At 39.4% G+C, this 17,858-nt stretch overlaps 1 non-coding gene across 1 annotated transcript; it reads right to left on the minus strand.

Moving 5' to 3' along the window:
* Nucleotides 1-17,279: 17,279 nt before the first annotated feature.
* On the minus strand, nucleotides 17,280-17,387 carry LOC130959491 (small nucleolar RNA R71). The gene has a single exon (XR_009078567.1). It is a non-coding gene; the product is annotated as a small nucleolar RNA R71 (small nucleolar RNA).
* Between the last annotated feature and the right edge of the window lie 471 nt (nucleotides 17,388-17,858).

Consider the following 17,858-nt stretch of genomic DNA (forward strand, 5'->3'; position numbering starts at 1 on the left):
TAATTATTTTGATGTGGTGGCAACACTTTTGTTCTCTGAATGTATGCTTGAACAGTGCATATGTCTTTTGAAATTGTGGTTCATGAATATTGGCTCTTGAAAGAATGATGAAAAAGGAGACATGTTACTGAGGATCTGAAAAATCATTAAAAATGATTCTTGAAGCAAGAAAAAGCAAAAAAAAAAAAAAAGAAAGAAAAAAAAACCGAAAAAAAAGGAAGAAAGAAAAAGAAAGAAATAAGAGTTGTGATCCAAGGCAAAAAAAAAAAAAAAAAAAGAAGAGTGTGCTTAAGAACCCTGGACACCTCTAATTGGGGACTTTAGCAAAGCTGAGTCACAATCTGAAAAGGTTCACCCAATTATGTGTCTGTGGCATGTATGTATCCGGTGGTAATACTGGAAGACAGAGTGCTTTGGGCCACAGCCAAGACTCAATAAATAGCTATGTTCAAGAATCATCATACTTCACTAGGAGAATCATTAACACTATCTGGATTCTGAGTTCCTAAAGAAGCCAATCATTCTGAATTACAAGGGATAGAGTGAGATGCCAAAACTATTCAGAGACAAAAAGTTAAAAGCCCCGCTCATCTAATTAATACTGATCTTCATAGATGTTTTTGGAATTCATTGCATATTCTCTTCTTTTTATCCTATTTGATTTTCAGTTGCTTGGGGACAAGCAACAATTTAAGTTTGGTGTTGTGATGAGCGGATAATTTGTACACTTTTTGGCATTATTTTTAGTATATTTTTAGTATGATCTAGTTAGTTTTTAGTATATTTTTATTAGTTTTTAGTTAAAATTCACTTTTCTGGACTTTACTATGAGTTTGTGTGTTTTTCTGTGATTTCAGGTATTTTCTGGCTGAAATTGAGGGACCTGAGCAAAAATCTGATCCAGAGACTCAAAAGGACTGCAGATGCTGTTGGATTCTGACCTCCCTGCACTCGAAGTGGATTTTCTGGAGCTACAGAAGCCCAATTGGCGCGCTCTCAACGGCATTGGAAAGTAGACATCCTGGGCTTTCCAGCAATATATAATAGTCCATACTTTGCCCAAGATTTGATGGCCCAAACCGGCGTTCAAAGTCACCTCAAGAAATTCCAGCGTTAAACGCCGGAACTGGCACCTAATTGGGAGTTAAACGCCCAAACTGGCATAAAAGCTGGCGTTTAACTCCAAGAAGAGTCTCTACACGAAAATGCTTCATTGCTCAGCCCAAGCACACACCAAGTGGGCCCGGAAGTGGATTTTTATGTCTTTTACTCATCTTTGTACACCTTAGGCTACTAGTTTTCTATAAGTAGGACCTTTTACTATTGTATTTTTTAAAAAAAATCTTTGGACATCTAGTTCTTAGATCATTTGGGGGCTGGCCATTCGGCCATGCCTAGACCTTGTTCTTATGTATTTTCAACGGTGGAGTTTCTACACACCATAGATTAAGGTGTGGAGCTCTGCTGTACCTCGAGTATTAATGCAATTACTATTGTTCTTCTATTCAACTCCGCTTGTTCTTTTACCAAGATATCACTTGTTCTTCAACTTGATGAAGGTGATGATTGACACTCATCATCATTCTCACCTATGAACAAGGTGACTGACAACCATTCTTGTTCTACAAGCATTCGAGGCTTGGTGAATATCTCTTGGATTCCTGATTGCACGATGCATGGTTGATCGCCTGACAACCGAGTGCTCGCCTGACAAACGAGCCAGCCATTCCGTGAGATCAGAGTCTTCGTGGTATAGGCAGGACCTGATGGCAGCATTCAAGAGAATCCGGAAGGTCTAACCTTGTCTGTGGTATTCTGAGTAGGATTCAATGATTGAATGACTGTGACATGCTTCAAACCTGTAACCTACTGGGCGTTAGTGACAGACGCAAAAGAGTGATTCTATTCCGGTAGGGGAGGGAACCAAACCGGTGATTGGCAGCACTGTGACAGAGTGCGTGCATTAGCTTTCACTGCGCGGATGGGAGGTAGCTGCTGACAACAGTGAAACCCTACACGAGCTTGCCATGGAAAGGAGTAAGAAAGGATTGGATGAAGGCAGTAGGAAAGCAGAGAGACGGAAGGGAAGGCATCTTCATACGCTTGTCTGAAGCTCTTACACCAATGACATACATAAGTATCACTATCTTTATCTTCTATGTTATTTTCGTTCATCATCATATACATTTGAGTTTGCCTGACTAAGATTTACAAGATGACCATAGCTTGCTTCAATGCTAACAATCTCCGTGGGATCGACCCTTACTCACGTAAGGTATTACTTGGACGACCCAGTGCACTTGCTGGTTAGTTGTGCGAAGTTGTGTAATGCCATGGAATTGAACCACCAAGTTTTTTTGGAGTTCATGACCAGGGATTATGAGAGTTGTGAAAAGTATTGTTCACAATTTCGCGCACCAACAACCTCCCATGCCCTTGGTGAACAATGAAGAAGAGATTAAATCAGAAGAAAGCTACCAAGAGGAAAAGGTTGAAATTGAAGAAGCCTGCAAAGAGGTGGTAGTTGTCAAAGAAGAGCACAAGGGAGTGGAGCTTGCACGTTCATTAGAAACACCTCCCCCTAAGTTGCCATCATCCTTCACAACATTCAAGTGGGTAAAATTCATATCCTTCAGCTTTCTAATTCCACTTGAATATGGGCTACTGGAGACGGATGATCAACTTAGAGCTCTTTGTGGCATTAAGAGTAAGAGGAAGATGGTCAGTGGTAAGAATTGTCCTGCAAAGTTCATTATGGTTGGAAGCTTTAAGTTTAAATGCAAAGGTTGGTGTAAAGCTCAACTGAATGGGTCTAGGAAGTTGTTTGGCCACTTTAGTGAGAATTCAGATTGCTTGCTACCCGGATGGAATCATAACGATCAACAAGAAGACGGGTGCAAAAGCAAGGTTTGGGACCCCGGAATCCATTCTGGCAATCAACACTCTTGGGGCCTTGTCACTTGCTTTAACTTGCTTGAAGGCTTTCTGCGCCTAGTTTGGGATCCCGGAGGCTGTGGAAATTCCAAACACTGGTGGAGATTTCTGGACGAATACAAGCACAAGCCACCATAACAGGGAGCTCACCAGAATGTCCAACTTAAAGACTTTAACTAAAAGTGCTAGGTGGGAGACAACCCACCATGGTATGATCGTTCCTTTTTCAGTTTAGTCTATTTTTGAATTCTGATTGAACCTGGAATTGTGTATAACAATCATTGCATTCTGCATTCTGTATAATACATTATTTAAAAAAAATCGCACGCGACGCGATAGCGTCGTTAACGCGTCCGCGTCATAGGTGCGTTGGGAAGAAAATAAGATTGAACAGAGAGTCACGCAAAAGCACGGCTGGAGGCGTGCCTTTGTGGTGCACGAAATTGTTGTTCATGTGTTAATATTCATTGCTTGTTCATTCCCTGGTAATGGCGTCAAAAACATGATGCCAACACCATGGTTTCTATATAATTTTTCCACAATTTCGCACAACTAACCAGCAAGTGTACTGGGTCGTCCAAGTAATAAACCTTATGTGAGTAAGGGTCGATCCCACAGAGATTGTTGGTATGAAGCAAGCTATGGTCACCTTGTAAATCTCAGTTAGGCAGATTAAATTGGTTTATGGTTTCAAAAATTAATAATAAAATAGAAATAATAAAAGGGATACTTATGCAGATTCATTGGTAGGAATTTCAGATAAGCGAATGGAGATACTGTATGGCTCAAGAACGCCTACTTTCCTACTGCTTCAACTCAATCCTTCTTACTCCTTTCCATGGCAAGCTGTGTATAGGGGTTCACCGTTCGACGATGGCTACTTTGTATCCTCTCTGGAAAATGGTCCTCTGCGCTGTCACTCGCATGGCTAATCGTCTGGAGGCGTCACACTGGCCGAAGGCTACATCCCATCCTCGCAGTGAAAACTACGCTCACGCGCTCTGTCACAGCACGGCTAATCACTGGTTGGTTCCCGCTCCTGCTGGAATAGAATCCCTTGATTCTTTTGCGTCTGTCACTAACGCCCAGCACTTGTGAGTCTGAAGCACGTCACAGTCATTCATTACCGGAATCCTACTCGGAATACCACAGACAAGGTTAGACTTTCCGGATTCCCAGGATCCTACTCGGAATACCACAGACAAGGTGAGACTTTCCGGATCCTCATGAATGCCGCCATCTATCTAGCTTATACCACGAAGATTCTGTTGGGGAATCTAAGAGATACACATTCAAGCTCGGTTGCATGTAGAACGGAGGTGGTTGTCAATCACGTGCGTTCATAGGTGAGAATGATGATGAGCGTCACATAATCATCACATTCATCATGTTCTTGGGTGCGAATGAATATCTTGGAATAAGAATAAGAGAGAATTGAATGAAAAGTAATAGTAATTGTATTGAAACTTGAGGTACAGCAGAGCTCCACACCCTTAATCTATGGTGTGCAGAAACTCCACCGTTGAAAATACATAAGTAAAAGGTTCAGGCATGGCCGAATGGCCAGCCCCCAAAACGTGGTCACAGGATTCAAAATACAATCCAGGATCCAGGATGATAATATGATAGTAAAAAGTTCTATTTATAATAAACTAGCTCCTAGGGTTTACATGAGTAAGTAATTGATGCATAAATCCACTTCCGGGGCCCACTTGGTGTATGCTTGGGCTGAGCTTGATCAATCCACGAGCTGAGGCTTCTCTTGGAGTTGAACTCCGAGTTATGACGTATTTTGGGCGTTCAACTCCGGATCATGACGTTTTTCTGGCGTTTAACTCCAGACAGCAGCATGTACTTGGCGTTCAACGCCAAGTTACGTCGTCAATTTCCGAATAAAGTATAGACTATTATATATTGTTGGAAAGCTCTGGATGTCTAATTTCCAACGCCATTGAGAGCGCGCCTTTTGGAGTTCTGTAGCTCCAGAAAATTCATTTCGAGTGCAGGGAGGTCAGATTCCAACAGCATCAGCAGTCCTTTTGTCAGCCTTTTTCAGAGTTTTGCTCAAGTCCCTCAATTTCAGCCAGAAATTACCTGAAATCACAGAAAAACACACAAACTCATAGTAAAGTCCAGAAATGTGAATTTAACATAAAAACTAATGAAAACATCCCTAAAAGTAGCTTGAACTTACTAAAAACTACCTAAAAACAATGCCAAAAAGCGTATAAATTATCCGCTCATCACTTTGACACAAATTAGTCCACGCGACCGCGTCGCTGATGCGTCCGCGTCATGTGGGAAAAACGCCTCCCACGCGTTTGCGTCACCCACGCGAACGCGTGCCTCTAAATCGACATAAAAAGGGTGTTTGGCCGAAAGTTGAGCTAGAATTGAGCTGGACTCGTGCTAGAAGCACAAGCCCTGCCACGCGTACGCGTGCCCTATGCGTCCGTGCCATTTTCAAAATTATGCCATCCACGCGATCGCGTCACCCACGCGACCGCGTCACCCTAAATTTTGGCAATATGCATATAAAACAGAGAGTTGTGCGTGCTCGAGGCTACACTCGCACCAATAGCACATATCAGATCACGCGATCGCGTGACCCACACGTCCGCATCTCCTGAACTTACCGCACACCACGCGAGCGCGTCACTCACGCTTTCACGTCGCCTGCGCCGCACAGCTTATCCAAATCAGCCAAATATCTTATCTTTTCTTCCCCAAATCCTAATTCTTCTTTCCCTTCTTATTTTTTTCTTCCTCCTTTCTTACTTTCTTTTTCTTTTCCATTGGTGTTAAAATTCTCTTCTTCAACTATTGCATCTTTTCTTGAATTATTCTGGTGTTTCATGACTTGTTTTATTCTAATTGGGTATTATTATTCATAAGTCAATGCTAATTTTTATAATACTGATATTTCTTTTGCATTGATATGCACTTACACTATCTTGCATTACCCACACTCTCTTCCCCATTGTTGCAACTTTTTGCACTATTGATATGCCATTTGCTTCCACTATTTTCTCACTTGCATGTTGTAGCTACCATGTAATTGAGACCTTTATTATTTGGCATTAACACCCATAATATTTATGTTCTTATCCTTATTTCTGGATTACTTTCCTTCTTTTCCCTTCTTTCAGGATGGCCACCGAAGAAGGGAAAGGGAAAGCTTCTAACTGGGGATATAGGCAAATCAATCTGCACAATCTATAGAAAAAGACTCAGTTGGAGCAGCCCGTCCACTTGTACATCTTAGCATGCACCGAGGACGGTGCAATCTTTAAGTGTGGGGAGGTCGATACCGATCTCCATGGGTTAGTTATTATTTTCTCAACACCAATGTCTTATTTTCTTTATTAGTTCATTGTTGCATTACATAATAAATTGCATGTGTAGTTGATTGTTTGCATTTAAGTACTACTTGGTTGAAAAATAATAAGTTTCTTTTTAAGATCCTATTTTTGAAAAAAATTTCACTAATTTAAATAAAAAAATTTAATTTTTTCTATATGTTAAATTTGTTTGAAGTTGTATTTGGAACATGGTTTTTTGAGCCAAAGAACACACAACCTGTGAGATTTGAGCTTATTTACATGGTTACATTATTTAACCATAAATTTTTATTCTTATGTGTTTTCTTCTCTATGATTGCAATCGTTGCTTTGTTCCATTCTATAAGTCCATTATTTAGTGTATGTACATGCTTGCATATGATTGTGGCCATATTTGATTATTAACTCACTTATCCCAAATAAAGCCTACTCTTTTATTCCACCCTTGTTAGCCACCTTGGGCTTTTTACTCCCCTCTTGTTTTATAACCACATTACTAGTCTTAAGCAGAAAAACAAAATAAAAATCCCAAGTTGAATTCTTGGTTAGCTTAAGATAGATATTGTGTATAATTTAAGTGTGGAGAATTTTATGGGAACATGGGATGTAGAAAAAAGTAGGGAATTGAATTGAATAAGTTATTTGAAAATTTGGGAAGCATGCTCATGTGAAATCAAAATAATTAAATTACCATGTGCATTGATAAGAAAATAAAAAAAATAAATAAAAGTAAAAATAAAAAAAAATTATTAAGTAATTAAATAAGGGTATATATATATATATATATATATATATATATATATATATATACCCAAATGCAAAATAAAAAGAATCAATGCACATGGGACAAACTCAAAAACAAGTTTGATACATGAGCGTGTAATACAAAAGTGGGAAAAATTTAGGTAGCTAGGTAAAGCATTTTAAATTATATAAAGTGTGTATGTTAGGTGAGATCTTAGACTAATAAAGGATTCACTTTGTTAGCTCACTTAGCCTTATATATATACCCTTACCTTTACCTTAGCCCCATTACAACCTTGAAAAAGACCTCATGATGTTTGTATGTATACATTAAATATTTGTTGATTGGTTAGATGAAGAACAAAGTTTAGAAAGCATGATTAGAGAAGAATAGAGTGATTAACCCTAGACACTTGAGAGTTAGAGTGATATACACTACCAATAAGAGTTCAGTGCTTGATTCTATGTTCCCTGCTTTCATGAGCTATCTTCTTACAAGTTTACTTGCTTTTTAGTGTAGGATTTGAATTAGTGGAATTTGATTCATATTTGTCTTGGAGAACTTATCTACTTTTAACCAAGTATATTCTCTTCTTTTTATTCTATTTTGATTTTCAGTTGCTTGGGGACAAGCAACAATTTAAGTTTGGTGTTGTGATGAGCGGATAATTTATACGCTTTTTGGCATTGTTTTTAGTATGTTTTTAGTATATTTTTAGTTAGTTTTTATTACATTTTTATTAGTTTTTAGTTAAAATTTACTTTTCTAGGCTTTACTATGAGTTTGTGTGTTTTTCTGTGATTTCAGGTATTTTCTGGCTGAAATTGAGGGACCTGAGCAAAAATCTGATTCAGAGGCTGAAAAGGACTGCAGATGCTGTTGGATTCTGACCTCCCTGCACTCGAAGTGGATTTTCTGGAGCTACAGAAGCCCAATTGGCGCGCTCTTAATTGCGTTAGAATGTAGACATCCTGGGCTTTCCAGCAATGTATAATAGTTCATACTTTGCCTGAGATTTGATGGCCCAAACCGGCGTTACAAATCAGCTTTAGAATTCCCGGTGTTTAACGCCGGAACTGGCACAAAAATTGGAGTTAAACGCCCAAACTGGCATAAAAGCTGGCGTTTAACTCCAGAAAAAGTCTCTACACATGAAAGCTTCAATTCTTAGCCCAAGCACACACCAAGTGGACCCCAGAAGTGGATTTTTACGTCATTTACTCATTTCTGTATACCCTAGGTTACTAGTTCACTATTAATAGGACCTTTTGATATTGTATCTCTACCTTATGACACTTTACATGTTTCTTATTGTATCTTCTACGGCATGAGTCTCTAAACCCCATAGTTGGGGGTGAGGAGCTCTGTTGTGTCTTGATGGATTAATGCAATTACTACTGTTTTTCATTCAATCATACTTGCTTCTATTCTAAGATATCACTTGCTCCTAACCTGATGAATGTGATGATCCGTGACACTCATCATCATTCTCACCTATGAACGTGTGCCTGACAACCACCTCCGTTCTACCTTAGATTGAGTAGATATCTCTTGGATTCCTTAATCAGAATCTTCGTGGTATAAGCTAGAATTGATGGCGGCATTCAAGAGAATCCGGAAGGTCTAAACCTTGTCTGTGGTATTCTGAGTAGGATTTAAGGATTGAATGACTGTGACGAGCTTCAAACTCCTGAAGGCTGGGCGTTAGTGACAGACGCAAAAGAATCACTGGATTCTATTCCGACCTGATTGAGAACCGACAGATGAATAGCCGTGCTGTGACAGAGCGCGTTGAACATTTTCACTGAGAGGATGGGGGTAGCCATTGACAACAGTGAAACCCTACATACAGCTTGCCATGGAAGGAGCCTTGCGTGGTTGAAGAAGAAGACAGTAGGAAAGCAGAGATTCAGAAGATAGAGCATCTCCAAAACCTCAGCCTGTTCTCCATTACTGCAAAACAAGTATTTATTTCATGTTCTTTTACTCATCACAATTAAACCTGAGAATTATTGATATCCTGACTAAGAGTTACAAGATAACCATAGCTTGCTTCAAGCCGACAATCTCCATGGGATCGACCCTTACTCACGTAAGGTATTACTTGGACGACCCAGTGCACTTGCTGGTTAGTTGTGCGGAATTGCAAAAGTGTGATTGCAATTTCGTGCATCAAGTTTTTGGCGCCGTTGCCGGGGATTGTTCGAGTTTGGACAACTGACGGTTTATCTTGTTGCTTAGATTAGGACTGTTTTATTTTTGTTGGTTTAGAGTCTTTTTTTTAGTTTAGTTTCATATTCTAAGTTTGGTGTCTTCTTTGTGTTTTCCTTTAAAATTTTCGAAAATTTGTGCTTAATTTTCTAAAAATTTTAAGTTTGGTGTCATTTTGTTGTTTTTCTCTTTCCTTATTTCAAAAAAAAAAAATCAAATCTTTTTCAAAATAATTTTCAATCATATCTTTTCAATTGCTAATTCCAAAATCTTTTTAATTAATTAATTGATTTAGTTTTCAATTTGCTTTGATTTTATTTTCTTTTAGTTTTCGAAATTTGATTTTATTTTCCATTTGTTTTATTTTATTATTTTCGGTTACATTAAAAAAAAATTTATTTTACTTGTGAATCATTATCATATTCCCTTTCTCCATCATGGATCTAAGTGAAATTGAGTAGTCCAGAAGGACTCTGGGGTCATATGCTAACCGCATTACAGCTGCATATGGGAGTAGCATCTGTATACATCCCATTAAAGCAAGCAGCTTTGAGCTAAATCCTCAACTCATTATTATGGTGCAGCAAAATTGCCAGTATTCCGGTCTTCCACAGGAAGAACCTACTGAGTTTCTGGCACAGTTCTTACAAATTGCTGACACAGTACGTGATAAAGAGGTGGATCAGGATGTCTACAGATTATTACTATTTCCATTTGCTGTAAAAGATCAAGCTAAGAGGTGGTTGAATAACCAACCCACAGCAAGCATAAAAACATGGAGACATTTATCAGACAAATTCCTGAATCAATTTTACCCTCCAAAAAGGATGACACAGCTAAGGCTGGACATCTAAGGCTTTAAACAAGAGGATAATGAATCCCTTTATAATGCCTGGGAGAGGTATAGAGGTATGCTAAGGAAATGCCCCTCTGAAATGTTTTCAGAGTGGGTACAGTTAGACATCTTCTACTATGGGCTAACTGATGCATTTGCATATGTGCTATATTAGCTAGTTAGTTTAGTTGGTTTTAGCTTAGTTTCACTCATTTTCTCTAAATAAACAAGTATTTTTATGAGTTTTATCTTCATGCATGAGAATACCAAGGACCATGTTGATTGTAGCCAAATTCATGCAAATGATTCAAGGAATACATACATGAATAAGTATGAATGAATCTCATGAAATTAATTGCATGGATTGGCAAGACTTTGAAGCAATTTCCCTTGTTGATGATAGGTGATGAAATAAGGAAGCATTGAAGCAAGAATGAAGCAAACAATGTGCACGTTGCTAACTTGGAGCTACATTGGAGTGCTTGGCAGCAACGCCAAGAAGCAAACTGGGCAAGAAGAAGAGGAGTTGTTGGCGTTGCCAACGCCAGGAACAAGAGCGTGCTTCTAGGCAACGCCAAGCAACCCTGGAGTGCACATTTGGGCGTTGCCAACTTGGAGAAAGGGTGAGTGTTTGAAGGCAACGCCAAGCAACCCTGGAGTGCACATTTGGGCATTGCCAACTTGGGACAGGAAGGAGCTTCGAGGGCGTTGCCAACGTGGGAAGTATAGGCGTTGTTCAAGGCAACGCTGAGCTAGAAGAACTTGGGCCAGGAAGGAGCTTCGAGGGCGTTGCCAACGTGAGAAGTATAGGCGTTGTTCAAGGCAACGCTGAGCTAGAAGAATTTTTCCAGGGAAGAAGCTCGAGCACGTTGCCAACGTGCTACTTCATTGGAGTGTTTAGAGGCAACGCCAGGGAGGAAAGCTTGGAAGGCACCAAGCCTTGGATCTCTACCCACGTTGCCAACGCCATGAAACATAGGCGTGTTCAAGGACAACGCCAAGCAACAAGCATGGAGCCTTGAGGAAAGCTCGAGCACGTTGCCAATGCCAGCTTCCAAAGGCGTGTTTGGGGGCAACGTAGCAACCAAAGCCAAGCAACAAGCATGGAGCCTTGAGGAAGGCTCGAGCACGTTGCCAACGCCAGCTTCCAAAGGCGTGTTTGGGGGCAACGTAGCAACCAAAGCCAAGCTAGGATGCAGCCCTGAAGAAGCATGCACGTTGCCAACACCAGCCTCCAAAGGCGTGTTCCAAGGCAACGTGACAAGCTATTTTGAGAAGCAATCCATTCACTCGAGCACGTTGCCAACGCCAGCTTCTAGAGGCGTGTTCCAAGGTAACGTGACAAGCAAAGTTGAAGGCTAGAAAGCAGCCCTGGAGGGGAGCACGAGCACGTTGCCAACGTGCCAACAAGGGGGCGTGTTTGAGGACAACGCTAGCTCCATGTTTCAGCCTTGGGAGGCTTGGCACGTTGCCAACTTGAGAGGAAAGGGGCGTGTTCGGCAACAACTTGGCAGCCTGACCTTACCTTCTTTGAGGAAGCATAACTTGAGCTACAAAGCTCCAATTAAGATGAATCCAAGTGCATTAGAAAGAAGACACTCTGAGCTTTCCAATGATGTATGATAGTTCATATTGAAGCAGAGGATTGATACTCAAAATCTGGGCAACATTAAGCATGAATGTAGAGTCAAGAAGAAGAAAAACAAGTTGTTAGCAACAACTTGGGCTAGCAACGCCCAAGTCTCAAAGCTCACTCCCAGGAAAACACAATGCACGTTGCCAACGTGCATTAAGGCTAGCGTTATTGGCAAAATCGCCAAGCCATTGGGCCAGAAGCATCATGAATGAACTCCCCCTTCCATGTCTAGCAACACTTCTTCCATTGAGCCAAGAATTCAACAAAGAGGAAGCCCACATTGCTAGCCCAATTGAAGATCTTTGAAGAAGTCTTAGGACTAATATAAATAGAGAAGGAGTTTGTACTTTGAAAGGACTTTTAGACACTTTTTCTAGACTTTTAGGGACTTTTACTTACTAGCACTTTTACTTGGAGAACTCTCTTGCATTTTTCGGGAGGATACTGGAAAGCTATTTTGGTTCTTCTTGGAACTTTTCATTTTTGGAGTTTTTAAGCATTTTCTTCTTCTTTTTCATCCTTCTTGACACTTAGTTTAATTTTCATTTATGGCAATTGTTGTTGAAATTGGAGCTATGATTCACTAAACCCCACTTTCATTAGGGGGAAGAGCTCTGCTTGTTTGAATGCATTGATAAATCATCTTCTCCTTCTCAATTCAAGTGGTTAATCCAAGAGGAAACTCTTGTTCTTCAAAGATTCAATCACCATCGAGAGAGGGGTTAATCTATATGAATTGTGTGGTGAATTTGAGAAATAAACCACATAGTTCAGTTTAGAGTTCATCCTTTCATAATCTCCTTAATCAATACACTTTGGTTGGTATGTGAGATGTAACCTCCCTAAGTTGAGATTCTGGAAGTTGTGTGGCTTGGATTAGAAATTGAGCTTCATCTCTTCTCATGAACAATTAGATCACGAGAGTGGCAATTGGTTATGTTGAGAGAAATTGGATCACCAAGAGATTGGGATTCAATTACCCACTTGCCATGGATCTATACCCATGATTGAGAAGGAATTGATCAACATCAATTCATGAGAATTTGCATCTCTGATCCCTAATGATTCTTTCCATCATTAATTCTCATTTCTTTTTCTCTTAGTTGTTTGAACACCCATTACCCCATTTCCCTTCTACATTCTTGCAATTTATTATTCTTGTCATCTACATTCTTTGCTCTTATGCTCTTTAAATTTCTGCAACCTTTAATTCCTTGCAATTTATCTTTGATGTCATTTAAGTTTCTTGCATTTTAAGTTTCAGTTATTTACTTTCATTTTATTTCTATATTCCAGTTCTTTAAATTCCTTGCCATTTAAATTCCTGCAATTATGTTCAAAAATCACAATGCTCATAAAATCAAAACCATGTTTGCTTGACTAAATCTACCATTTAACTAAAGTTGCTTAATCTACCAATCTCCATGGGATCAACCTCACTCTCAGTGAGTTTTATTACTTGATACGACCCGGTATACTTGCCGGTTATACGTGAAATCAAATTTTTACGTATCAAGTTTTTGGTGCCGTTGCTGGGGATTGGAAAAGATTGACAATGATTAATTGAATGGTGGTTTAGATTAAGCATTTTTTTTAGTGTTTTTGTTAAGCCCACTAACTGTTTGATACTTTGTTTCACTAACTCCAATTCCACTCTAGAACTAGAGTGTTTCACTGTGATTTTGGTTTTATTTGTGTATGTCAGGAGCTAATAGACTTAATATTGAGGACGAAAGAACCCTCCGAAGGGTAAGGAGAGCAGAAAGAGGAAAGGAGATAGTTGGTGAAGAGGAATCAGAGGGAGAAGACCAAGTCATGGAGGACGATGATGAGCGGATAATTTGTACGCTTTTTGGCATTGTTTTTAGTATGTTTTTAGTAGTTTTAGTTGAGTTCTTAGTATATTTTTATTAGTTTTTAGTTAAAATTCACTTTTCTGGACTTTACTATGAGATTGTGTGTTTTTCTGTGATTTCAGGTATTTTTTGGCTGAAATTGAGGGACCTGAGCAAAAATCTGATCCAGAGACTGAAAAGGACTGCAGATGCTGTTGGATTCTGACCTCCCTGCACTCGAAGTGGATTTTCTGGAGCTACAGAAGCCCAATTGGCGCGCTCTCAACGGCGTTGGAAAGTAGACATCCTGGGCTTTCCAGCAATATATGATAGTCCATACTTTGCCCAAGATTTGATGGCCCAAACTGGCGTTCAAAGTCACCCTCAGAAATTCCAGCGTTAAACGCCGGAACTGGCACCAAAATGGAAGTTAAACGCCCAAACTGGCATAAAAGCTGGCGTTTAACTCCAAGAAGAGTCTCTACACGAAAATGCTTCATTGCTCAGCCCAAGCACACACCAAGTGGGCCCGGAAGTGGATTTCTATGTCATTTACTCATCTTTGTACACCTTAGGCTACTAGTTTTCTATAAATAGGACCTTTTACTATTGTATTTTCATCTTCGGACATCTAGTTCTTAGATCATTTGGGAGGCTGGCCTCACGGCCATGCCTAGACTTTGTTCTTATGTATTTTCAACGGTGGAGTTTCTACACACCATAGATTAAGGTGTGGAGCTCTGCTGTACCTCGAGTATTAATGCAATTACTATTGTTCTTCTATTCAATTCTGCTTGTTCTTGTTCCAAGATATCACTTGTTCTTCAACTTGATGAAGGTGATGATTGACACTCATCATCATTCTCACTTATGAACAAGGTGACTGACAACCATTCTTGTTCTACAAGCATTCGAGGCTTAGTGAATATCTCTTGGATTCTTTAATCGGAATCTTCGTGGTATAGGCAGGACCTGATGGCGGCATTCAAGAGAATCCGGAAGGTCTAAACCTTGTCTGTGGTATTCTGAGTAGGATTCAATGATTGAATGACTGTGACGTGCTTCAAACTTGTAACCTGCTGGGCGTTAGTGACAGACGCAAAAGAGGGATTCTATTCCAGTAGGGGAGGGAACCAAACCGGTGATTGGCCGTACTGTGACAGAGTGCGTGAGCATTAGCTTTCACTGCGAGGATGGGAGGTAGCCATTGACAACGGTGAAACCCTACACGAGCTTGCCATGGAAAGGAGTGAGAAGGATTGGATGAAGACAGTAGGAAATCAGAGAGACGGAAGGGAAGGCATCTTCATACGCTTGTCTGAAGCTCTCACCAATGATATACATAAGTATCTCTATCTTTATCTTTATGTTATTTTCGTTCATCACCATTATACATTTGAGTCTGCCTGACTGAGATTTACAAGGTGACCATAGCTTGCTTCATACCACCAATCTCCGTGGGATCGACCCTTACTCACGTAAGGTATTACTTGGACGACCCAGTGCACTTGCTGGTTAGTTGTGCGAAGTTGTAGTGATCACAATTTCGTGCACCAAGTTTTTGGCACCGTTGCCGGGGATTGTTCTTGTGTATGGACAACTGACGGTTCATCTTGTTGCTTAGATTAGGCATTTATTTTTTTTCGAAATTCTTGAAGATGAATTCTAGAGTTTCATGATGATTTGCTGAAATCTGGCTGGCTGTAAAGCCATGTCTAATTTCATTGGACCGAGGTTTCAACTTATCATCACAAGAGCTTGTTGATCTTGCTTTTGGAGCAGTGATCTGCTAAGGCTTGGCTGGCCTTTGGCCATGTCTAGTGTTTTGGACCGAAGCTTTCTTTGAAAGCTTGGCTGGCTGTGAAGCCATGTCTAATTCCTGGACCGGAGTCTTAGACTAGCATTGCGCTGATTCCTGGAAATCTCATTAAGAATTTTGATGTTTTCACTTAATTTTCGAAAAACACAAAAAAATTTAAAAAAATCATAAAAACCAAAAATATTTCTTGCTTGAGTCTAGTGTCTCATCTTAAGTTTGGTGTCAATTGCATGCATTCATTCATGTGTCTTAAAGATCTTCAAGTAATTCTTGATGATTTCTTACTCTGATCTTTGAATTCTCTTGACTTGAGTGTTTATGTGTCTCATATGCATTCTTATTAGTGTCAATAGTATACAAACTGCTAAGTTTGGTATCTTGCATGCATTGTTATTTGATTCTTGTTGCATTTTGATTATTAAAAATCCAAAAATATTTTTTATTTGTGTCTTTCCAAGTCAATAATACAGAGAATTGAAGATTCAGAACATACTGCAGAGGAATTATACAGAAAAAGCTGGGCATTCGAAAATGCCCAGTGAAGAAGGCAGACTGGCGTTTAAACGCCAGCCAGGGTACCTGGTTGGGCGTTTAATGCCCAAAAAGGGTGCATTTTGGGCGTTAAACGCCAGAATGGATACCATTCTGGGCGTTTAACGCCAGGATGGTGCTAGGGGGAAGATTTTGTTTTCAAATCAATTTTTTTTTTCAAGTTTCCAAAGTTTTTCAAAACCAAATCTTTTTCAAATCATATCTTTTCAATCAAATGTTTTCAAAATCAATTTCTTTCCTTTCTCAAAGATACTTACTAACAATTAATGATTTGATTGAACATTTTTTGCCTCTTCTGTTGAGGAAGGTTTTATGTTTGAATCATATCTTTTCTTGTTAGGCAAGTCATTAATTTTTTAAAAAAAATCAAATCTTTTTAAAATGTTTTTCAAATCATATCTTTTTTAAACTGTTTTCAAATCATATCTTTTCAATCACATCTTTTTAAAACCAATCATATCTTCTTAACTACATCTTTTTCAAAATAAGTTTTCAATCATATCTTTTTGATTTCTAATTTCAAATCTTTTTCAAAAATCACTTGATTTCTTTTCAACTTTTATTTTCGAAAATCAATTAATGTTTTTCAAAAATGTTTTCAAAATATTTTAATTAATTTTCAAAAAAAAAAAATTACTTCCCTCCTTCTCACATCCTTCTATTTATGGAGTACCACTCCTTCTCAATGCACAATTCGAACCCTATCTAAGTAAAGTTCGAATTTTTCTTCTCCTTCTTCTTTCTATTTCTCTTTTCCTCTGACACCTCAAGGAATCTCTATACTGTGACATAGAGGATTCCACATTTTCTTGTTCTCTTCTCTTTCATATGAGCAGGAGCAGAGACAAAGGCATTCTTGTTGAAGCTGACCCTGAACCCGAAAGGACCTTGAAGAGAAAGCTAAGAGAAGCCAAAGCACAACTCTCTTTAGAGGACCTGACCGAATTCTTCAAAGAAGAAGAAGACATGGCAGCCGAAAACAACAATAATGCAAACAATGCAAGGAAGGTGCTGGGTGACTTTACTGCACCTACTCCTGATTTTTATGGGAGAAGCATCTCTATCCCTGCCATTGGAGCAAACAACTTTGAGCTTAAGCCTCAATTAGTTTCTCTAATGCAACAGAATTGCAAGTTCCATGGACTTCCAATGGAAGATCCTCATCAGTTTTTAGCTGAGTTCTTGCAAATCTGTGACACAGTCAAGACTAATGGGGTTGACCCTGAGGTCTATAGACTGATGCTATTCCCTTTTGCTGTAAGAGACAGAGCTAGGATATGGTTGGACTCTCAACCTAAAGAAAGCCTGGACTCTTGGGAAAAGCTAGTCAATGCCTTCTTGGCAAAGTTCTTTCCACCACAAAGATGGAGTAAGCTTAGAGTGGAAGTCCAAACCTTCAGACAGAAGGATGGAGAATCCCTCTATGAAGCTTGGGAAAGATACAAACAATTAATCAGAAAATGTCCTTCTGACATGCTTTCTGAATGGAGCATCATAGGTATTTTCTATGATGGTCTCTCTGAACTATCCAAGATGTCTTTGGATAGCTCTGCTGGAGGATCTCTTCATCTGAAGAAGACGCCTACAGAAGCTCAAGAGCTCATTGAAATGGTTGCAAATAACCAATTCATGTACACTTCTAAGAGAAATCCTGTGAACAATGGGACAAGTCAGAAGAAAGGAGTTCTTGAGATTGACACTCTGAATGCCATTTTGGCTCAGAACAAGATATTGACTCAACAAGTCAATTTGATTTCTCAAAGTCTGTCTGGAATGCAAAATGCACCAAGCAGTACTAAGGAGGCTTCATCTGAGGAAGAAGCTTATGATCCTGAGAACCCTTCAATGGAAGAGGTGAATTACCTAGGAGAACCCTGTGGTAACACCTATAATTCTTCATGGAGAAATTACCCAAATCTCTCATGGAAGAATCAAGAGAGACCTCAACAA

Source organism: Arachis stenosperma, chromosome 10 (genome assembly GCF_014773155.1).
Source record: "Arachis stenosperma cultivar V10309 chromosome 10, arast.V10309.gnm1.PFL2, whole genome shotgun sequence".
NCBI classification, from domain to species: domain Eukaryota; kingdom Viridiplantae; phylum Streptophyta; class Magnoliopsida; order Fabales; family Fabaceae; genus Arachis; species Arachis stenosperma.